At 36.2% G+C, this 24,210-nt stretch overlaps 1 long non-coding RNA gene and 1 pseudogene across 3 annotated transcripts in view; one reads left to right on the top strand and one right to left on the bottom strand.

The window, feature by feature from the left end:
• The window catches only part of LOC112653831 (uncharacterized), a 108,506-nt gene that overhangs the window by 60,259 nt on the left and 24,037 nt on the right, over positions 1 to 24,210 (top strand). Inside the window, exon 1 of one of the 3 annotated variants that reach the window (XR_003132563.2) lies at positions 21,502 to 21,718. The exons of the other annotated variants lie outside the window; for them this stretch is intronic. This is a non-coding gene — a long non-coding RNA (uncharacterized LOC112653831). Of the gene's footprint in view, positions 1 to 21,501; positions 21,719 to 24,210 lie in introns of those variants that run through there. 3 annotated transcript variants of the gene reach the window in all.
• Positions 13,529 to 13,626, bottom strand: LOC112654188 (U6 spliceosomal RNA; annotated as a pseudogene).

Genomic DNA, 24,210 nt, shown 5'->3' on the forward strand with positions numbered 1-24,210 from the left:
TTTGGCTACTGGGAGCTCTTTCATTTGGACCCGGCCTCCTTTGATACTCCCTCATTATTGCAGCATTTACTTTCTTTTTTTTTTTTTTTTTTGGCACTTCCATATTTTATGCTGCTGGAAGATGTTCAGGCTTTATCTTATATATTCTCTGTCTCAGTCCTAGACTGAGCCATTTCTCCAATAACCATGGTTTCTTTTCGTGGAGAATAGTATTAGAAACCAAGATATAAACATTAGGTACACTTAGTGCTACTTGTATATCATTACTTCTATACCTTGCAGCTCACAGAGCAAAGAAATAAATGCATATTTTAACCTGTACATGTATTTCTACATGTATTCATTTGTTTCTACATTAAGTTAAACATGAGTTCATATTGATGTTTCTAACTCTATCAGCGCCATTTGGACTATTCTTTCCTTTTTCTCTTGTCTGTAACTTCCCATTGTAGTGGGAACCTGGTTCCCACCATCCTCTAAGTTAGATTTCAATTCATATACATGTATAGTACTTTCACAATTGTTAAACCATAGTGCAGGGGAAACAACTTTATAAACTGCAGGACATTGCTTTTATACAGTTCCTTTGTCTTTGGTCTTGCAGTCACCAATAATTCCCAAAGTTTCTTTAGAAACCCATCCCTTCAGTGAGGCTGTTGCCTAGACTTGTAATATCGTTAGATTTTATTGTCACAGTCTGAATTTCATCCTGAGGTTCTCCAACCTTCTAAATGATTTTTAAAATTTGCATAATTTGGGTTCATTTTTTAAAATTAATTTATGTTTTTAATTTGTTTTTTGAAGTAAAGTTCCATGGGTTTTCACAAATACAGTGTCATGCATCCATCATTAGAGTAGCATACAGAAAGTTTTGCTACTTCAGAAAGTCCCCTTTCATCTACTCAACCTCCCCTCTCTCAAAACCCCTGGTAAAAACTATTTACTATTACTATAGTTTTAGCTTTTCCAGGATGTCATACAAATGGAATTATATAACATAGAACCTTTAACTTCTTTCACTTAGCAATATGCATTTAAGATTTATATATGTTTCGGCATTTGATAGTTCATTAACTTTAATAATAATATTTCATTGTTTATTTTCTCACTTATTGAAGGATATCTTGGTTGTTTCCAATTTGAGAGGATTATGAATAAAGTTAAATGTAATTTTGCAATGCATGTTATTCTGTAGACATAAATTTTCAAAAAGTTGGGTAAATATCTGAAAGCACAATTGCTGGATTACATGTTAAGATTATGTCTATCTTTGTCAGAAACTGCTAAACTGTCTTCGAGTGCCTACACCATTTTGTATTCCAACTAGCAAATAATGAGAATTTCTATTGCCCCATTGTTTTTTTTTTTTTTTTTTTTTGGATTTTAGTTACACCTACAGGTGTGTAGTGGTATTCATAATGTCTCTAATTTGATATTTTCCTGATGAAAAAGAACCATAAGTATCTTTTCATATACCTACTTGCCATCTATATATCTTTTATGGTGAACGGTCTTTTCAGTTCTCTTGTCCATTTTTTTTTTCTTTTTTTTTTTCTTGTCCATTTTTTAATTAGGTTTTTGTTATTGTTGAGTTTCAAGCACTCTGCATATTTTGGATACAAATCATTACTCTAATAGATGATTTGCATGTATCTTTCCCCCAGAGTGTGGCTTATCTTTGCCTTCTCTTAACAGTGTCTTTTTGTATAACAATTTCTTCTTAAAGTTTTCATAAAGTTCAACTTGTCAGTGTTTCCTTTCATGGATGAAGGTCTGGCTAGGAGTTAGGCAGTGTTTAATGTTCATTTTAGTTATAGATACCAGAGTCTTCAAATTGCTTGAATGTCCTTGTTTTGGCTTCCTCTATTTTCTTTGAGACTTTGCTATGTACTGTTAGTGAAAAAGACCACATCTTACAACTCTTTCATTTGTAATACACTGTTGTTTTACTGGAGGCTTGTTGGCACAGTGGTAGGACATAGGCGAGGTTGAACATTCTAAAGTATTCTGGTTTGGTGGGTCTGTGTGTTGGGGCTGTAGCCTTCACAAATGTTTCTGTTACTTCTCCAGGGATAAATAACTTTTCTCTCCTATCATGTTCCAAATGCAGTTTTTGGAAGGCCTGTTCTCTTTTTGGTTTTTATTTTATTTTATTTTATTTTATTTTATTTTATTTTATTTTTTATTTTATTTTATTTTATTAGTTAATTAATTTATTTATTTATTGCCCTTTTAAGTAAGACATGAAGTCTGGAAGGGGCTGGAGTGAGGAAGAATTATCATCCTATACCTGGGATGGTTTTCAGAAATCTGTTCCCATGAAGTCCTTTTGTTATGGACAAGTCTGCTTGTGCTTCACAGTAGTCACTCTTGAATCCTTGAATCCTAACTGTGAAACCATGGTGAGGTCCTAAACGGAAAGCCCAGGTTAAGTGTGGACACATCTTCTCACCCCCAGTAAGAATGGAGACCCTAGAAATGTTTCACTCTCGTTGAGTTCTGGTAACTTTCCAAAATCATTATTTAAATATCCCTAGCAGTTCAAGGCCTAAGTGGCTTCTGCTGAGTGGATCTTGGTTAGATGTGCATCTTTCTGGCTGTCCACGTCCCTCTGGATAGAGGTGGCCTTAGGCTCTATGATCTGTTTTCTGATGGATCCACAAAGCCATTGATTTTCAGCTTCTGCAGCTTTTTTTGATTTAAGGATGAGACTAATAATTCCAAACTCTTTACAGTTGGAGCTGAAACTGGAACTTCTCCTTTTATTCCTTTTTCAATAAATATTTTTTTAAAACCTTTTTTGTGCATAAAACTCTTAAGCACTGAGAATACAAAGGCAAACAATTGTACTTTCATAGACCCTGGTTAAAAAAAAAAGTCACACGTATCTAATCTTTATATTTATAATAATAAATAACAAAGATAAATATAATGAAGGAAAGACAAGGGATGCTTTGAAAATGCATATTAAGGTAACCTGCATAACAGCTATGCTATAGTATCAAGAAATTCAATCAAATTGTTACTGAATTGCCATAATTATAAGATACATACATGTATCTAAGAATTTTTTTTTAGCAGCAATTAGGTGAGAGAAGAAAGGATTTGATATCTGTATTTATTCAAGATAATTTCTTTAATGAGTATTAGGCTCATTAAATTCTTGCAATTTTTGGAATATAAAATAATATAGGAGAACAATGTCAAATGCTCAGTTAAAAACATCTAATTTACTGTAAAGAGTATATCAGCTTAATTCTTTTTAAGGAATCAAAATGAACATTTTTGAGTTGAGAACTGCTAATGGAGATGAGGTAAAACGTGTTTTCTTTAAGGACAAAGCAGTTTTATGTAAACAGGTTTTAGCAGTAGCTTTTAAAAAGCCTGTTATGCATTAGAAAAGTAAATTGCATTATTCAAAAATGTTAGGCATTTCCCAGAACAACTGAGCACAAAACCATAATCAACAATTTCATCTACAATTATTCATAAAAATAGATTTTAATAGATGGCAGGATTCTTGGGTGGGTCTGGATATAGAATGCTCTATTTAAAGGTTAAACTGGAATTTTTAAAGCAGCATTTGGTCCTTGACTATTAAGCTACTGACAATGGAGCCAGCATTTCTTCACTAGGTTTACAAGTATTTACTGAGTCCTCACTATTTGCTTAGCCCCAAGGTGGTCATTTTGGCATATACCAGAAAACAAGTTTATGGTTCCTATGTTCTAATAAAAGACTGTATTTGGAGAAAATATGTACAATTCAGGAAATTCAGTAATAAATACTTAAATGCTAAATTGTTGGAGATAATAAGTTCAAAATGAGTTTAGAGAATAATTAATGAAGGATGGCTTCAAGACTAGAATTGTCAAAAAGGTTTGATTGAGGAGGGAGGACGTGTGCCCATTTCACTTGAAATTGCTTGGATCACCAGAAGAGAAGAAAAGACGTTATTTAAGGCAAGGATCCATTCTGTCTGGATGTTGAGCTAAGATAAATGATCTCTGAAACCATTAGGCTAGGACCTGGGAGGGCCTGAATGGTCTGCATCACGGAACAGGGAATCACTCCAAGGCTTTATTTTGTTTCCCAGGCTAGAAACTACTCCGAGGAGACATGTGTAGACTCATTGATCATTTTGACTCTAGCAGATAAGTCTAATCCAAAACATTGCCAAGAACAGTGACCCGGCTGGTTGATGACATTTACTTGGGTGATTTAGTTTCTTATGTTTAAGTAAATAGACATTTCAATAAATAAAATGTTTGTAATCCCAGAGGCAAGGAATCTTTATCTCATCTTTAATTAGATCACATAGCCCTACTTTTGTTTGTTTTTTACTCTTTTGGTGGCCCCCCAAAATGGAGTATCAAAACAAGTTATTGACTGAATTTTAGCATGGGAATTATTATTTTTTTTTTGTAGATTTATGTTTTATTGTTGTTCAATTTGCCAACATATAGAATAACACCCAGTGCTCATCCCATCAAGTGCCCCCTTCAGTGCCTGTTACCCAGTCACCCCACCCCCCGCCCACCTCCCCTTCTCCCACCCCTAGTTCCTTTCCCAGAGTTAGGAGTAGCATGGGAATTATAAGGAAGGGCACTGGTTCTCATAAACCCCTTAGGCAAATTATTGGTAAATAATTCGTAAAATGTTTAGTCTGTGCCAGCCTTTGTGAGAGAATGGCAGTGTTCTGGTAGATTATGTGAAGTAAGAGCCTCTTTTTTATTCCCTCCAGAGTGCTACAGACCTGTGTGAACCACAGGCATTTAAGCACACTATATGTTAACCACAAAAGAACACACATCCCTACAGAAATGCAATTTAGGTTTGAAAACTAACACAAATATCCAGCTCAAACTCTCCATGGAGTCCTTTTCTGGTTTTTGGTACAAAGTCTCTGAGTACAGAATGAAACAGAAAGCCATGCTGAGAGGGGGACCGGAAGATCAAGCTGCCAGCAGAAAAGGATATTTGAGCACCTCATGGAAGGGAGAAGATTAAAACTCCAGCTTTCTCATGGGTGACAAGGGTGCACATTGCTGCCTCACCCACCGCTCAGTGTTGTTGGGGGCTGATAACAAGGCAGGATAAAGCCAATGTAATAAAGCCTTTTCTCCAAGTTGCTCACAAAACCAGCTGGGCCCAAAGAGCTGGCCACAGAGCTGTGCTACTTAGGGCTTGTTTCCTTTTGTTGCTTTTCTTTAAATTTCAGTTGTCAGCGAAGCAGACCTTTGACCTTTGGCCCTGCAAGCCATCCCGGAGAATGCAGGAATGGGCATGGACCAGTGGGCTCCTCTTCCTTAATCTTAAGCATAATACATATGTCCTCACTAGAGGTGACATAAAAATACCACGTAACTCTTCCAGAGGCCTCATATCAAGGAGCAGAATTGACATTACACATGAATCAGATTTTCCTGGTGTCACCTGGTTCCCTGCAAAATGGAGTCTACGATTCTTTTTTAAAAACTAGGATTCATGTGTAAAGTTCCTGTAATTGATATGATACTTTGCGGGCATTCAAATGAAGCAGCTCTCCTTATCCTGGAATATAGTAGTACTTTCTGAGATTTACTAAGTAAGCAAAGATACAGAACAGAACTCCTAGTGATCCGGGCCAGGTCCAGGGACCTGGAGAGGAATCCCAAGGCGGTTCTTGGTTTCATGCAGAAAGGAAATCAAATGTGAGCTAGTAGGGAGGTGAAAACAGAATTTATTGAAAATAGAGATACAGACTTGGAAAGGAACAGGAGTCTTGTCTTTGGGGGTGGTGGTGGTGGTGGTGGGGTTTATTGAGGACAGTAGTCTGATGTACCTGTCCCCTCTGGCATCCAGGAACCAGTTAGAACAAACACAGGGCCCACGTGTTATTCTTTGGAGCCAGAGGGCCTTGGTCTGGAATACTCCAAGGTGATAGCTTCCTCAGGTCATTCTCACCTGGTCCATCCTTATATGAGATTCTAGAGAAATCATTAACTCCTTATCCTTTACTAGGAAGACCTATGCTATTTGCATTACAAAGCACGTGTAAAGTGGGGTGGAGTACAGCTCCTAGCAAGAATCCAAGCAGAAAAAGGAGCAAAAGCAAAACCTTCAGGTTCCCTGTCTCAATAGTAAGGAATATTTGTGTGGCAAAATGATAGATAATGCACGTATCTTATCTATATCTGGAATGATAATAAAAGTGATTCTCTACTATGTTCTGGTACAGGCAGACAGGGGAACCAAAAAGTGTGTGGGCAAGATGCTCAGCTCGCAGTTCTGTGAGTCCCGACTTTGAACAGTGGCATCAAGAATTTTCATATATAAATTTCTTAAATGCTAATTTTTTTTTTACAATGTGACACATGCATATGGAAAAACTTCAGGGAATACCAGGGAAATATAATACAAATATTAACATTTAATTAATTATCTAAATTGCAAATGCCGAGGCTGATTTTTCTCCTGTCTATATTTATAAAATGGTACCGTACTCTACATAAGCTCCTAGGGAAGTTCATGAATCATCATGAAGTTTCAAGAAAAGCAAACATCATGTCCTTAAAATTTCACATATGTTATAGGAGTCAACATTATTTGTTCAGGAGGAGTTCATGGACTCCAATATATGCAAAACAGAAAAATAATAAATACTGAGAGAAGGAAGATATAATGCTAGGTAGATATCGATGGCTGTAGGTTTATTGTGTTTTTTTTTTTTTTTACTTCTGTCCTCTGTAATACCTCCTTAAACTCTCTTCCCATTTTAAATTCCCCCCTTTCCTTCCCCAAAAGCATAGAAGTTAGGAGTATGGTACTGTTTAATCATATGTAGTCTTCTGTGTGCTGCTGATAGTGAATATGAAAGTCATATTTAAGATAGGTTGAATATTTCATGATCACCTACTACTAGTTGATACTAGCAAATATCTCTACCTTCAGATCGTAACTGTTTTCTTTCCTCTTGCTGCCTTTAAAATTCTCTTGATCACTGCTTTTTGCCATTTTAATTACTGTGTGACTTGGTGTGGACCTCCTTGGGTTGATTTTGTTGGGGGTTATCTGCCTCCTGGACCTGGTTTGTTTCCTTCCCTGGATTAAGGGAGTGTCCGGCTATTATTTCAAGTAAATTTTCTGCCCCCTTTTCCCCTTCTGGAATGTCTACAGTGTGAATGTTATTAGGCTTGATGGTGTTGCTGAGTTGCCTTCATCTGTTCTGTTTTTCTCATTCTTTTATTTTTCTCCTGGTCAGTGTGAACGCTCTCCATCACTCTGTCCTCCAAGTTGCTGGTCTCTTCTGCTTCCTCTAAACTGGAGATTCCCTCTAGTGTATATTTTATTTCAGTTACTGAGTTCTTCATCTCTGTTTGGTTCTTTTTTACCTCCTCTATCTCTTTGTTGAAGGTCTCACTGAGGTCCTCCACTTTTTTTCTCAAGTGCAATGAGTATCTTTATGACCATCACTTTAAATTCTCTATCAGGCATATTGAACTTAAAAATATTTTGTTTTTTTGCTTAAACCAGGTCATACAGCCATAACCTTAGTAGCTGACAAAATAGTATTGTTATCCAAGAGGTGACTTCTCTGACTTTGCAAATAATGGAATAAGAGACAGTATAATTTAACTTGAATTTTTTTTACCTATTTGTATTTCTTTACTGTTTGCCTTATATAAGAATAATAGCTTTTCAAAAAGAGAAAATAGTTCTGAATTTATACTTGCTATATCTACAGTTGTCTTTGATCTTGCAGGTAAATCTATATAAAACCCTGTAAAGAGAAAAATAACTTTTGGTTTTAATGAGCCTAAAATATAACTCATATATTAAAATAACACATGAATGATTATAAATGTTATTTATTTAAGAATGTTTATGGTTTTGTCTATTTCATCCTGGATTAATAATAAAATCTGGTTGGACTGATACTACTTTTCTCCGTATAATTGTGAGGTTTCTGTATTAGTGCTTTCAGTATACAAAAGAAAATACTTAACAACCAGAGTCTAAGTTGTAGGCCACAGGAGCTACTCTAGAGCTTTTAAATAGAAACAGATTTAGCAGAGGGAGAATTAATGTCTTACAAAATTATTGGAGGGGCTGTGTGAATGGCTCTGGATACCAGGAATGTCTTTTTAAACAAGATCACTGAAGTGCTTACGGTAAAAATGCTGCCTCTGGTAAGGTGGAGAATCAGGGGATTGCCTTGGAAATTGTTAGATCCAAGAAGTCACTGTCTTAGTTTCGATCTAGGATGGGAACTCATCTCCCAACCCTGCCCTCTCCACTGCATCTGCTTCTTGAAACTCACGATGCCCACGTAGAAACAACTATCTGTCATTACAAACCACTGGACTGCCTCCGCAATATCACCTGGGAGCAGCAATCACCAGAGAGAAAAAGATGGTCTCTGCTCAATTCTGCCTTCTAAATGGAGCTGCAAGGAAGTGCGGACGTTTAGTTTTTAGCCTTACAGATTCTTTAGTACAGGAAAATGCACTAGAGGAAATTGAAATGGTTGTTGAATGCCCTGCCATACCCACGGCTTACATATTTGCCAGTCTCTGCTAACATTTTAATATGTTAGGGCCTCCAAGAGAGCACATAGTAATAAGGTCAAACTGTTATTCTGATGCAGTGTGAATTCCTTAAGCGAAGTGATTTTATGTTGTTTGTGGAGCCTTAGAATGTCCAGTGGGACTTGGTAGCGTAATGGCAAATACAAATTAAAAATAGAAGGGTTAGTTTTCCTTTTGGAAAATAAAGAGAGGGTGCCTGAGTCATTGAAGCATCCAACTCTGGATTTTGGCTCAGGTCATCATCTCAGGGTTGTGAGGTCAGGCCCTGCATTGCCCTCCATGCTGGGCGTGGAGCCTGGTTACGATGCTCTCTCTTCCTCTCCCTTTGCTCCTCCCCCACTCTAAAAAAAAAGAAAAAAAGAAAAGAATGGGAAGGACTTCTCTTTCCTCCCTTTTCCCAGAGCATTTACTTTAAAAAACCTGTAATTTTAAGTTCTTTTTCTGTCTCTTCAAAATGTATATATATTTTTTCAAAAGCAAAATAAGCTCCTTGTCAGTTTAATAATACAAAAATGTATTTTTCAAGGACCTGAGAACTAGCTCTTTAGAAAGTAAACACTTAAGAAAGATAGCACCTCTATCTCTTAGTTTCTGTGGGAATATATTTTTTTAATTTAGTTGTACATTCTTCATATAGTACTCCCAATACGTTTTCTTATAAATTGTGTTTGTTCCGTGAGCATTTAAATAGTAATCCCCAAGCTCTGTTCAAATTAATTTAATTCAAATCACTCCATTTTATTTCACTTTTACCTTACTTTTACTAATTGGTTGCACATTTTGTTATTTCCATGCCATGCCCCTTACCCTAAGTATTAAAGTTAAATTTCCTGAACCTGAATCCCTACCTGGTTAACAATTCTCCACTCATCTCAAGGCAATCTCACTAACTAAAACTATTTGCTTTCCTGTATTTATGTATGTATGATTGTTCCCAGGGGTCATCACATAATACTTTCTAACCCCATAGATTCACCTTTTGTGTGTTGTATGCTTTTGAAAAAGATGTCAGATCTAAGACTAGTATGTTCACGAATTGGTTTTGGTCAAGCTGATGATATTGCTAAAGAACCAACCAATGAAGGGCTCCTGGGTGGCTCAGTCCAGTAAGCCTCTGCCTTCAGCTCAGGTCATGATCCTGGGGGTCCTGGGATCCAGCTCCATGTTGGGAATCCTTGCTCACCAGGAAGTCTGCTTCTCCCTCACCCTTTGCCCCTCCACCCACTTGTGTGTGCTCTCTCTTTCAAATAAATAAAATCTTAAAAAAAAAAAAAAAAAAGAAATATAGTCAGTTCACTAGAAATTATGGTTTGGATCCTGGAAAGATCATTGACTTTAAAAAGAAAATATCAGTTTCTCAAGGAAATAGGAGATCAAACTGTGTTCTGACAAAGGGTCTAGGGAGGATTAGCAAATAGGTCAGGGATGGAACCAGTAACACGAAGAGGTGAGACTGTTCTAGAGACATTTCTAGCTTTTGGTAAGAAAGGTTCTTAAAAGTATTTGCTTTCTTTTTGATCCACAGATAGTGTAGGTCTTCCATAATTAGTTCCATTCCCAGAGTTATATTCTTAGGAAAACTTTATGAATTACATTCTTCCCGAGTCTCCTTGATAGAGATGAATGCAATTTCTGTGAGATTGAGAAGGTCAAACCCCTGTGGTAAGACTGTTTAGAAGGTTAAGAAGGTCCAACACTACCCTAGTCCCCTCCAGGTGCTGGGTAGAACTGGGAGCATTTTCACATTAGAAACGAAGCTACTCTGGAAAACTGTGTGGAGGTTCCTCAAAGAGTTAAAAATAGAGCTCCCCTATGACCCAGCAATTGCACTGCTGGGGATTTACCCCAAAGATACAGGTGCAGTGAAATCCCGGGACACCTGCACCCCAATGTTGACAGCAGCAATGTCCACAATAGCCAAACTGTGGAAGGAGCCTCGGTGTCCATCGACAGATGAAGGGATAAAGAAGATGTGGTCTATGTATACAATGGAATATTCCTCAGCCATTAGAAACAACACATACCCACCATTTGCTTCGACATGAATGGAACTGGAGAGTATTATGCTGAGTGAAGTAAGTCAATCGGAGAAGGACAATCATCCTATGGTTTCACTCACACGGGAAATATAAGAAAGGGTGAAAGGGATTATAGGGGAAAGGAGAGAAAATGAGTGGGAAAAATCAGAGTAACAAAACATGAGAGATTCCTAACTCTGGGAAACGAAAAGAGGGAGGTGGGCAGGAGGATGTGGTGACTGGGTGATGGGCTCTGAGGGGGGGCACTTGATGGGATAAGCACTGGGTGTTATAATACTATGTGTTGGCAACTAGAACTCCAAAAAAAAAATATATATATATATATACACACACACACACACACAAAAACCCAAAACACTGGAAATCAAGGAAGTCCTTTGTGGAATATAGCCTGGAAATTGGTTTCTCTTGGTCTTCTTAAGGCTGCAGAGTACTTTTATTTTTAATACAGCAAGAATATCTTGACGGTGAAATATGAACTAGTGTCTCATGGGAAGAGAAAGACAAAGAGAAGGAAGGGAAATAAGAAATACAGACAAGTTGCTCCTGAGGCCCTGCCAATCTTTGCGTTCAGTGTTTGACTAACTCAAGACTCCATCACAGAACAGGATCTATACACTCTGAGGCAGGTAGTGGTTCTTTTTTGTGGGTTTGTGTGTGTGTGTGTGTTTTAACAATTCTCTTGTCTGCATTTAATTTGTAAGCATTCTAGTATGTCTGATCATTACCAAGGAAATCAGGAGAAAGTATTTTGCATCCAATTTGGGTTAGAGTATGAAAGAATGACACTGTTTGGGTTCTTACAATTTGCATGAAAGGGTGTGATGCTAAGTTTAATCAGGCTAAGTAGATATGTAAAGACTTTAATCCATTTTGAGTTTATTTTTGTGTGTGTGTGTATGGTGTGAGATAAGTGTCCAGTTTCCCAATAGCATTTATTGAAGAAAGTGTCCTTTCACCATTTTATTTTTTGTCTCCTTTGTCCTCAGTTAATTGATCATATATATGTGGGTTTATTCATGGGACTCTGTTCTGTTAATATATGCATTTTTTAAATAAATTACACATGTATAGTATTTGTATAGTCATATATATGACTGGCATTGTGGTAATATTTATGACATTACATAATAATGGTATAATAATCTATATTCATTATAGTGTGTGTTATATCTCTATGGCTTATTTGCTACTCATTATGTTTATACCTTTAAACACTATCAATCTTATCTCTCCAGTCTCCGTCTTCTGGTAACCATAATTTTACTCTATTTTTTGAAGGTTTTATTTTTTTTCAGATTCCATATATGAGTGATATCACACAGTACTTCCTTTTCTCTGACTTACCTTAACAATGTGATCAAGGCAAATGGCAAGATACCCACCTTTCTTATGGCTGAGTAATATTCCATTGTGTGTGTGTTGTGTGTGTATATATAAATGTATACACACACATATTTTTGATGCACTGATGGGTTATTTTCATATCTCAGCTGGGAATAATGCTGTAATAAACATGAAGGTGCAAATATCTTTTTGAAATCCTGTTTTCATTTTTTTTAGCTATATACCCAAAAGTGGAATTGCCAGATCATATGGTAGACTTACTTTTATTTTTTTGAAGAATGTGCATATTGTTTTCCATGGTGTTTAGGTCAATTTACATTCCCACTAATATGTGTAAGCCTTGCTTTTCACCATTTCCTCACCAGCACCGGTTGTTCTTGACTTCTTGATGATAGACGCTCTAACTGGTGTGAGGTGAAAATCTCATTATGGTATTGATTGACATTTTCCTGATGATTAGAGATAGTGAGCATCTGTTCATATGTCTTTTGGCCTTTTAGAGGTCCTCTTTGGGAAAATGTTTTGTTTTTTTTGCCTATTTTTCTTTTTTTTTTTAAGATTTTACTTATTTATTTCAGAGACACAGAGTGAGAGAGAGAGAGAGAGTGCATAAGCCAGGGGGACAGGAAGAGGGAAAAGCAGACTCCCCTCTGATCACAGAGCCCAATGTCCCAATGTAATATGGGGACTTGATCCCAGGATGCTGGAATCAGGATCACAACTTGAGCTGAAGGCACTTAACTGAGCCACTCAGGTGCCCTGTCTGCTGCCATTTTTTTATTTTTCTGCCATTTTAAAAATCAGATGCCTTTTAAGTTCCATGAGTTTTCCACATATTTTGGACATTAACCCCTTATGTGATATATCATTTGGGAAAATTTTCTTTTATTTGGTAGGTTATCTTCCCCGCCAAATTGTTTTTCTGTGCAGAAGTTTTTGAGTTTGATGTATTCCCAATTTGTTGATTTTTTTTTGCTTTCATTATTTGTACTTTTGGTGTCATGTCCAAAAAGAATCATTGCTGAGACCAGTACTGATGAGCTTTTTTCTTTTCTTTTCTCCTAGGAGTTTTATCATTTTTTATGTTACCTTTTTGATCCATTTTAAGTTAATATTTATGAGTGGTCTGAGATGGGGTCCAATTTCATTGTTCTGTATGTGTTTCTTCTGTTTTCTCAGAACCATTTGTAGGAGAGATTATCCTTTCATCCTTGGGTCCCTAATCACTTAATAGTTGACCTCATGTGCTACAATTTAATTCTGGGCTTCTGTTCTGTTAATCTATAGGTCTATTCTTGTGCCAGGACCTTATAACTATGTTTTTGTAACTATGACTTTGTAATGTAGCTTGAGATCAGGAACTGTGATACCTCCAGCTTTGTTCTTTTTTCTTAGGATTGTATTTACTCTTCAGGGTCGTCTCTAGTTCCATACAAATTTTAGAATTGTTTCTTCGATTTCTATAAAGAATGACTTTGACATTTTGATGGGGATTGTATTGAATCTGCAGATGGCTTTGGGTAGTATGGCCATTTTTACAAATGGATTCTTATTGTCATGAACAAAGGATGTAAAAATACGGAATTTTCCACAAATTTGCATGTCCTTCTTGCACATGCTAATTTCTCTGTATCATTCCAATTTTATGTATGTGCTGCCAAAGCAAGCACTGGGGATCTTATATAAAGCATACTTCTTATAGTATGTCCAGTAATGGAGGCTCTAAAAATTACGGCTGTCGTTAGTCCATAAGGAATCTTTATCCGAATTTAACAAAGCTCATGGACAAGGCCCTAAGCCAAGATGCCTGGTTCTGCATGTGGAAAGTGAGCTGTATTTTACATTTACATATTCATTTTTCCAGGTAGTTGAGTACAATGCATAACCTAAAAAATGCCAGGTATAATCCTTACTAATTCTTCTATTTTTATTCAACTCCAGGCCAAATATAAAAGGTTGGCAATATAATTTTAACAGAATGGGCTATAGATACACTCCTTTTGGTATTGTCCCAAAATCTTGCCTTGTTTAAAAATCATGGCTCATTTGCATAAGGAAAAATAATTCATAGGAAAATCATAACCTTTGTTGTAATCTGCACACCTTCAAAAGCAATAAAAATAAGTTGCTATGAAACAGGATAAGTGGAAGCTCTAAGAGAGAAGTATTAAGGCTTTTGTATATTTCTTACATACCTACTTAATAATTACTCTCTTGAACTGGAATGATGTATGTAATTTCCTGCTTACTCCCAAACACTATCTTAAAAGGCAAGGAAAATATGTTTCATCCTTGAATTCCAAGCAAAAAAACACAGCGCCACATAGTTGGCATTTAATGAATGCATAATGCTTATTCTTCACTGTTTTACTTCCTTTAGGAATACAAGTACAAAGGATCTGAGATAAAAATTTTGAAATAGCAACATGTTGATTCTTTCTAATGAGACAAACATAGAAGGATGGTTTTCTGTATTTATCCATTTCTTTCTAAGACTGCTATAGCTTGGTAGCATACCTTTATAAAAAATTACACCTTACAATACTGGTATTAACTATTTTAACTAATAATTCAATTTTAAAACCCAAGCTCTTTTGCTTTACGTTTTTTCCTATTATACTCCTAGACTTTGAAGAAATATTGTCAAGTTTTGTCAGTCATTACTAATTACAGTTGATCCTTGAACAACACGATGGTTAGGGGCTTTGACCCCCCTGAGAGGTCATGTATACCTTTGACTTCTCAAAAACTTATAATAGCTTATGTTGACCAGAAGCCTTACCTATAACATAAATAGTTGATTGACATGTATTTTGTATATGTATAACATCCTGTTTTCCTTCAATAAGGTTAGTGAGAGAATAGAAAATGTTATTAAGAAAATCATAAGGAGAAAATACATTTACAGTACTGTACTATATTAAAAACAAGCTGAGTGTAACTGGGCCCATGCAGTTCAAACCCATGTTGTTCAAGGGTCAACCGTATATGATATTAATTTGGTACTTAAGGACTCTGAGCTTAGATTTGTATTTCTTTATGTTGGAAATATAGGAGAATATACTTTGACTTGCAATTGCATTGCACTTGTTGATCTTCTACATAAATGCAATGCATAATTATTCGTTGTACTAGTATTCACTAAATATCTCTGGTAACCTAGCTCTAAGATAAAATACAACCTGACAAGTTGTAGCTTGGTTTGGAAATAGGAAAATGGACTTGAAATTGTCTAGCATAGAATTAAACATTGGAAGAAACAGACCGTATTCAAAGTATGATTGTATTCAGCACATATTTCACATAATTGCACTTTGTCCAGTGTTGCCCTTAACATTTACATAATGTAGGTGGTGGTCATTTGTTTTCCTTTTGAATTCATTAAAATATTCTTCTGTGAACTACCTCATAGGAACTTTAAAAAAAAATACAATATAGTAAAAATAGACTGTAAAATGCTTAATCTTATTTTATTCCAGAAGTACCATGATCTCAAGGCAACAATTTGAAGTGATCCAATAAAATAAAACTCATTCCTCCTCTTCTATTTAGGTTTAGTGCCTATAATAGGAAGACACTTTTTGTAGCATTGCCATTGAAATCTACCGGGTTTAGATTCTTTCTACTTGCAAGAGAGCTTCGTTGTGGGTGATAAAGAATCAAGTAGAAAATACGGAGGCTTGGATAAGAAGCTCTCTGGTGATTTAGCACAAGTGAGCATTTTTGTTTTGGGACTGAAGTAAACTCCTTTTATCAATTTTGAAGAAATGCTTATAGTGTAAATAGGTCATTCGCAATTCTTCAAACATGAGCTTTCCAAAATGAGCTTGGAAATGGTCTATATTTAAATCTAAAAAGAACCCATGACGAAATGATACTAACTATAGAGTTTCCAATGTTTTATGTCATTTATAAAGAAAAATATAAAGCTGTCCCTGACTTCCTCTGGTAATTAGTGCCTCTTTTATGGTAGCATAAAATGCTCTAATGGTAATGTTGTGTGAAGTCATTTGGTTTTTATCAACTACTGAAATTAAATGTTGTCACTAAAAATAGTGAGATATATAGGTGTGTCAGACTTTCAGGGTGCAGCAGTTTGGCATATGACTGCCTGAACCAGGCTTTCTTTTGAGGTTCAGACTGAAGGCCTGCCCTGGTAGTTTCATCCCTCATACTACGGGAAAGTTATTGACTGCTATTCATTCAGTTGCTTTTGCGGAGGTAACAGAGAATGTCTGAAAGAAAGGAGATCAAAGTCAAGGAATGAGGAAGGGAGTAGGGAGACACTTGAATATTTTTTATTTATTCTACATTACTTTTACCTTGCAACAAAGATTAATCTAGTACATTTTTCCTAAATGTAATAGCTGAATCCATCCTTTTAATAAGCTTTTCCTAAGGAAGAGAATTTTCAATTCTATTTTTACATGATGGTGAAAAAGACCAATGCCAGAAAAGAACAACAAAGCAAACTAAAGGACAAGAGGGAAAGAAAAGAGAAATAGAGTGAAGAGTTTTCTTCAAGCTTCTGTGTTGTTGGAGACGGTGAGGTTCTCTCTGCTGTTTTTCAGCACAGGTTGTCTGTTAACTTCTTTTACTGCCACTGTTCTTGTCTTTGTTCATTCCTATCTTTTCACTTGCCTTTTTAAACTTTCATGATTGCAAAGGCCCTCATGTTACACTTTACAATTATAATGATGACTGATAGAACTTTTCCCTTTATTCCTGTTTCCATTGGACAATTATGGCTAATGAATCTGTGGACACCATTCCCTTTCTACATCTGGACATGGCAGCCCTGCCCAAAGAAAAGGAGTTTCCTAGAGTTCTTGCCTGAGAGCAAATATTGAAGTCGAGCTAAATGTCACATGATGATGGCCAGTTAGCTAATCTATTTCTGGGAACAGTTAAAACTTTGCCATTGTCCCATGATTATTCAGTGGGTGACATGTAGAGAAAGTACTCCAGATAAAAGTCTGAGATGGTTTGCAAATAGGAGCCCTAAGAGTAAGTTCATAGAAATGAAAATGATTTCAAAGGAAACATTTTATTCATTTAGTAGAGGCAGTTCTAACTGTTCAATGGACTATTCTCATTTTCTGGGAAGAAAGGATGACAACATGCGTAAGCCTAATTCAGAGTGGAGGACTGGGGGGACTGTGCTCTGGCAAATGAGAATGTGAGAGGAAGTGATGTGTCACATCCAGTCTGAGCATTTAAGGGTTAGTGTGTTTCTTCTTTCTTCTCTCTCTTGCCCTGCCTCATCAATCCTGGAAACCATAAATAGCAGACATCAGGAAATGGAGGGAAATCCCTGACTTACTACAAAGAATTTTTCATAAATGAGAAATTTTTATAGTAGTAAGGCTTTGATATTTTAGGATTTAAGATAGCAGAACCTATCTGCTCCTGACAATTACTTTTAATACAGTTCTGTGGCACCTAGTGTCCATTAAATGATAATTATCATTATTATTATAGTAGTACGGGAACCTAGTTGGAGATTAAATTAGTAACTCTTTCACTGATCATGATCTGTTGAAATGAATTAAGACATATTGGCCAAATATCATGGAATACACAGTAAGTTCTTTTGGCTCATTCTGTGGTATATTTAAGGATGAGAGCAATGGAATCATTTTCATTTAAGTATACTATGCCTTTTTATTTATGCAATCTTACGTAAGCAGCAATATCTATAGTATAATTTTCTGAACTATGACCTAAATAGTTAAGAAAAATAGTTTTAGAAGAAAGGGGAGAGAAATAGGAAAAAAAAATAATAGAAGAAAAAAGAAAAAAAAAAAACTTTCTGTGTAATTATATCCCCTACCTCAAAAGACTAGTATGGTACAAATGTATGTTTTCAAAACTACTAACTAGGAGAGCCCAAATCACTGAAATCACTGAGTATATTAAATGACTCAAGTAATAAAGAAGCTAAATAGTGAATCACACACTTTTAAGAGTTGGGGTCATTAATCATGGTTTGGCCACCTATATTGCTGGAGCTATAGGAGAAGATCTAGGAAAAATGACTGCACACAGGCCCTAGAATTAAACAGATATGTCCGTAAACAGATAATTTAAAGTTTAAGTATGACTTCAGTTTTCTTAAGTGAACTTCATGCAGTATACATTTACTATGATCTCAATACCCCAGCCATACACTTTGTTGACACCCTCAAGGTACACTCCACTTAGAAAAATATAGCAGTGTGCTTTAGCAGTGAATGTAAACCCTAGTTTCCCTTAAAATGTTCATGATTAGCTTGACATCTGGAAAATTGCTCTTTAACACAGAGAGAATAGTTTAAAACTTTTTAATACAAGATACCTAGTTAGATCTTTTTGAAACTTTTTATTATGCTTTTCATGTCACCCTGACAGAAAAATGGCACTTTGAAAAGTCAGAAAGAGTTCATGTATCTGTTAGTCGAGTTTGGCTGTGGCAACACCTATTTTTTGCCCTTGGATTGGATAATCAATCTTTGCCTTGGCTGAGATTGGCTAGGCTTGCATTCAGGGTTGCTTTATATGGTCTCATTCTAAAACTTCAGTAAAAGGAATAGCAGTCACTGGGGGGTCTGCTCTTGTCATGGAGGGTGGTAGGAAGGCAGGAGTGGCGGCAAATGGAAACACGTGATGCCTTTCAAAGTCTCTCTGCTTGACCTTGCACCATTTTGTATCTTCTCAGGTTACTTTGGCCAAAGCAAGCCTTATGGGCAACACCCAAAGTCAGTGGAGTAGAGGTGTATAGTCTTACTCTACTGAGAGGTCTCAAAAAGTTTTTGACCTTTAATTCCATTATTGGGAGAGAAGGTAATAGCAATGAACAGAAGCCATTCAATCACACTCGCCAACCCTGCATATGATTGTGGATTCTAGACACACTAACATCTAAATATAAAAGGCAAAAATAGAAAGTTAGTTTAGGAGACCATCTAGCATAGTAGAAAGAACTTCTTAAAAATGTAAAAATACAAATGAAAAGAAAGAGAATTAATACATTTGGTTACAGCAAGATAGGTTTCTTTTTAATAAAGGGCACTGTGTACAAAATTAGTAAATAGATAATTATTGATTTAGATTTATAAGTATCTTCTCCCAATCTAAGAATCAATGCCTGGAATAGTATAAACTCTTATGAAAAGAACAATTCTTATACAAATATATGTAAAAGATGTGAAAAGGGATTTTGAAAAGATTAAAGGGAAAAAGTACCAAACACAAATAAGGGGAAGTCACAGAATTATTAGTAATCAAAAAATATGTTAGAACCATTAGACTGGCTAAAACTAGAGTGCTAAATAATACTAATAATACGACAATGTAATAGGAAACTTCATGCACATCTCCTGCAGGGTAGATTGTTGTGGACATTTGGACCGTAGTGTAGTACCAGCGAGTCAGTTGACGTATACGTAACTCCATGATATGGCAATTCTTACATGGAGTATCTAATCCCAAACCATCCTCACATAAAGTCAGAAGGAGAAATACTGTGTGTGTTCTCTTAGGAAAATTTGGTTGAGGACTAAAATGAAGTAAGGGAGGCAGCTTGGGTGCAAAACTTAGGGTAGACACTCACTCTCAAGGTCACATAAGACATGAGAACAGGGTGGTGTACTTGCTCTGAGAGTGAGAGTCTCCTGAAAATTCGTACTATAGTTGCCTTGCTTGCCTCACCCTAATCTCTTTGTACCCGGATCTCTCTAGGGAGGCACATTGGAGTCGAAGTAAGGGTCTATCCTTTGGACAGTAGGTAGACGACATGAGGTAACTGCATAGGATGGATGGAGAATCACACATCATTTCAAAACAATGGTTTTGTGGTAAACACAACTATAAGAGTGAATTTGAAGTTGTTTAATCATAGGAAACATTCACCGGTTGCTGTGATTTTGAAAATGAATGATCATGGCATTTTATTTTAAAAGCAAATATTAATTAAAACAAAGCAAAATAAATATACCAAAAGGAAAATTAAAATAGTATAACCTATTTAAAAATGTTTATAAAGCAATATCTTTAAAATTGTAACACTAAAATGTGTATCTTTAGGATCATAAAATGAAAACATTTTACGGATCAGGATCTTTTAAATATCCAGGGAAAAGGTTTATGTTGTTACATAAAACAGCAGCATATATCTTTAGATGCTCCCCCAGAGAAATGTCACATCTATTTCTCAGTCCAATTTAAAGCTAAAACACTGTAAACCTGATGAGAGGGCTCACTATCATCTATTTTGCCCAAAGACTTTGCTGAAGTTTTGGTGAAGATTTTGAATGGTTTAAAATAACACTATAAATTTGATTTAAATATGGATGATTTGGAGACCTATTAGCAGAATTAGGAGTTGGAGTTCAATGTTGTGGTCTATTTTAAATCCGACTTTTAATAGCTTTGTTAAGTTTCCCTACCCTACCCTGGATGAGAATAGTAACTAAAGATGGGAACCTGACAATTGCCAGATATCCACAAAGAAATACTGAATGTTTGGAAGTCTCTGAGTGATCCCAAAACAGACAATCTGGTCCATCATTTGCTACAATCCAGATGTTTCCTTGTCCTCATTGCCATTCTTCATTATGTACATTTACACAATATACTCAAATGTGCCATATATCTCCGAGGAAGTTGTTGGCATAACTGGAATTAATAAATTGATATGAAACTGTTTTTAAAAATGTTTATATTCCATATTTAATGATACCAAGGGTTGAAATAGATTAGGTTGCAATATGTTCTCAAATAGAACAGAAAAATAAAATCATAATCTAAATTCTCTTGCAAAAGAGATAGTAACTCTCAACATGAGTTTTAGTCCTAATTTGGAAACTAGCTTATTTGCATACCTATAGCAGCAACCTTCCCTACCCAGAATAAAGAATGACATAATGTCAGATTTAAAAAAATATATATTTATTTATTCATGAGAGACACAGAGAGAGGCAAAGACCTAGGCAGAGGGAGAAGCAGGCTCCATGCAGGAGCCCGATGTGGGACTCGATCCCGAGACTCCAGGATCATACCCTGGGCCGAAGGCAGATGCTCAACTGCTGAGCCACCCAGGCATCCCCATAATGTCATATTTTAAACTACTTTGTTTTCCAAGTACTACAGCATTGTTATCTCCTTCTTTAGGTGTTTGTATTTTTATTTTATTTTTATTTTTTAAAGATTTTATTTATTCATGAGAGACACACCAAAAGAGGCAGAGACATAAATAGAGAAGCGGGCTCCCTGTGGGGAACCCCATGCGGGAGACTCGACCCCAGGATCCCTGGGTCAACCCTGAGCCTAAGGCAGATGCTCAACCACTGAGCCCCTCAGGCACCCCGATAGGTGTTTTTAATTGTAAGGATTGGTGAGACTAGGCCACTGACCAACCTACATTAAATTTACAAGATTTAAACATTCCAAGATTTATAGTTCATAAATTACACTATTTACAAGATTTACAGACATCAGGTAACGTCCTGTGCAGAGTAAAACATGGTAGGTGCCACACTCATTTCCTTTTCCTTCTGCACAGATCTCATGTTCATTAGATTATTGTGATGGCTATATTCTAATTTGGGACAAATGGAACAGACTTCACGCCGGTCTTGTGGACGATAAGTCACTTGGCTGGAGCAGTGCTGCTTCCTGAGAATGCCACAGAGAAGATTCTAGATCTAGCCTGCATACCGTTTCTCTTCTTCAACAGGCACAAGACTCGTAAATGTGAGGGAAAAAAAAATCAGGGGTTACAAAGTAAGCCTCATCTTTCCTTGTTGCAAATAATGACAACTGACTATAACCACTACTAATACCGAATACTTATTTTTAAAAAGATTTACATGGATATTATATTTATAAAGATTATGTGAATTATACTAGGGCTATTTTACAGGTGAAAAAATTAAGTTTGGAGAGGTGAGGTGATTTACTCAGTGTCATACTTTCAGGGTTAAACAAGGAGCATTCTGATTTATGAATTCACATTCTTGGAAAATTATAATGAGGCTATTTGCACCTTTAACATTTATTTAAAGATTTTTTTTTATTTCACTACAATTATGTACTTGTTTCATAATACTATCCCGGAGATTAACCAGATACTAGAAAATACTGTGCACTGTTTCCATGTATATACTATATCCATTTCCTATTAAAGTTGTACTATAACTCATGATTCTATATTTCATTTGATGATGCTTTTTAAAAATGAAATATTTTCTAACTGTAAGCTATAATATTTAGTCAGTCATATAGCTAATTAACATAGATGTCACTATTATTTATGTCACATTAGATAATCGCATGTATCTTATTTCACATTTCCAACGCTAAGAAAAAGTGAGTTAATATGATAAGCTATATTTCATTTAATATTGTTAGAGAATAAGGTGCTATTCTATTAGGTGAAAATTCTAAATTATTATTTAAATGCACTCATTTGCAAAGTTAATTATCTGCCTTCATTAAAGTTACACTTACCTACAATGATTGACTTGATGAAGAATATTATGATTGAGTTATAGTTAGGCAAATCCCATTTAAATTTATTTTCATGAATTATAACCTCATAATCACAGTAAAGTTACTTAAAATATAGTGTCTTGTAAAAATACAACATAAGAGTCTATGTAGATTTTTGTATCTATTTCAGTATCGTTTATGACTAGAACTTACTAATTTCTCTAATAACAAGTAATATCTTTTATGAGAGTGATGAGTACTGGAGTTTCACTATGGTTGGAAGTATATACGGTGTTTTACAAAATATTACAAGACTAAGTGCACCATCTATGTAGTCTATGGTCTGTACAAGCTTTCCCAACATAAAGAGAAATGCAAAGCCCCTGAGGTAGGACCCTGCCAGGATCGACAGACCTGATGAGTAGAGGAGTGGTGGGAGAGAAGCTTAGGGAGGCAACTTGCTCCCAATCACATGACCTAGATGGTAAATGGCCAAAGCAAGGATTTGTAATTTTTTAAAATATTTATTTATTCATGAAAGACACACACAGGCAGAGACACAGGTAGAGGGAGAAGCAGGCTCCATGCAGGGAGCCCAATGTAAGACTTGATCCCAGGACTCCAGGATCACACCCTGAGCTGAAGGCAGACCTCTACCACTGAGCCACCCAGGGATCCCCTAGGGATTTGTAATTTTAAGAGATAAATGACAGGCAGGCAATCAGATTAATGAATAAAGCAATGGATGGCTGAATGACTTAAGTAGATGGAAAATTTGATTAATAGATAGCCAATTATTTAGTTAGTCCTTCCAAGAACCTTGTTCAGTCTACTTTGATGTCTAAGACAGTGGGTACTTCTAACAGGAGAAAGAAACCGAGTAACCACGTATAAAGCTGCCCAATATTACAGCAAGTGTTCACATCTGAGTTAGATACAGAACCGCGATTGGAAGGAATTATACCCCGGAATTTGATAGTCCCAAGATACGAATATAAACAGTAGGATACTTTTACATTATACTCTAATAACGACAGTGGCCTTTAAAGCACATATGGGTTTTTATATTTATAGTCTGGCAGCGTCTTACTGTAGATCTGATGCCTTTTTATAGTTCAGGAATCTTTGATTTTATAAAGAACCATGACAGCTTCTATAGAACAGCCTGTTCTGTACCAGTACTGCTCATAGATGATAAACAGAGAAGTCAAACACAGGGCGCTAAACAGCAAGAAGCAAGCTAGAGGGGACAGTAGGACATAGTAATTGGGCAGATCCTGGCCAAGGGGATGAGAGAAATGGAAATCCTCCCTTATATTACCTGAAACTATGGTATTTGTTAATATGGAGCAGTAAAAAGGTGAGCACTAAGAAGCTAGGTCACGTCCTGCAAGAACTAGTATGCTGGTCAAAGGACATTTTTCCCAAGTGTAGGTCGTTTGCAGAATTTACCCATAAGATCTCAAATGGAAAGGTTCTCTATTTTTGTAATGCTAGTTTCTTCGTTGCTGTCAAGGACTTTTAGCCAAAAGTGGCCAGAGAGACGTTGGAAGTGAACAAGGTGTGTTCTCACCTCAGGGAGGGAGGGCATGCACACCATCGAGGAACGGGGAGTGTCTCCGAAGAGGGTGTTCGAATCCATTTCACCATTTAGCTTTGGTCGAAGGAAGAGTGAGCTCTCTGAGATGGACACTCGGAAAGCAGGGACAATTCTAGGATTAGGAGTGGGGAGAAAAGATACTCTTTTTTTTTTTTTTTTTTTTTTTTTTTTTTTTTTTTTTTAC

This window comes from Canis lupus, chromosome 3 (assembly GCF_003254725.2).
Source record: "Canis lupus dingo isolate Sandy chromosome 3, ASM325472v2, whole genome shotgun sequence".
NCBI lineage: Eukaryota > Metazoa > Chordata > Mammalia > Carnivora > Canidae > Canis > Canis lupus.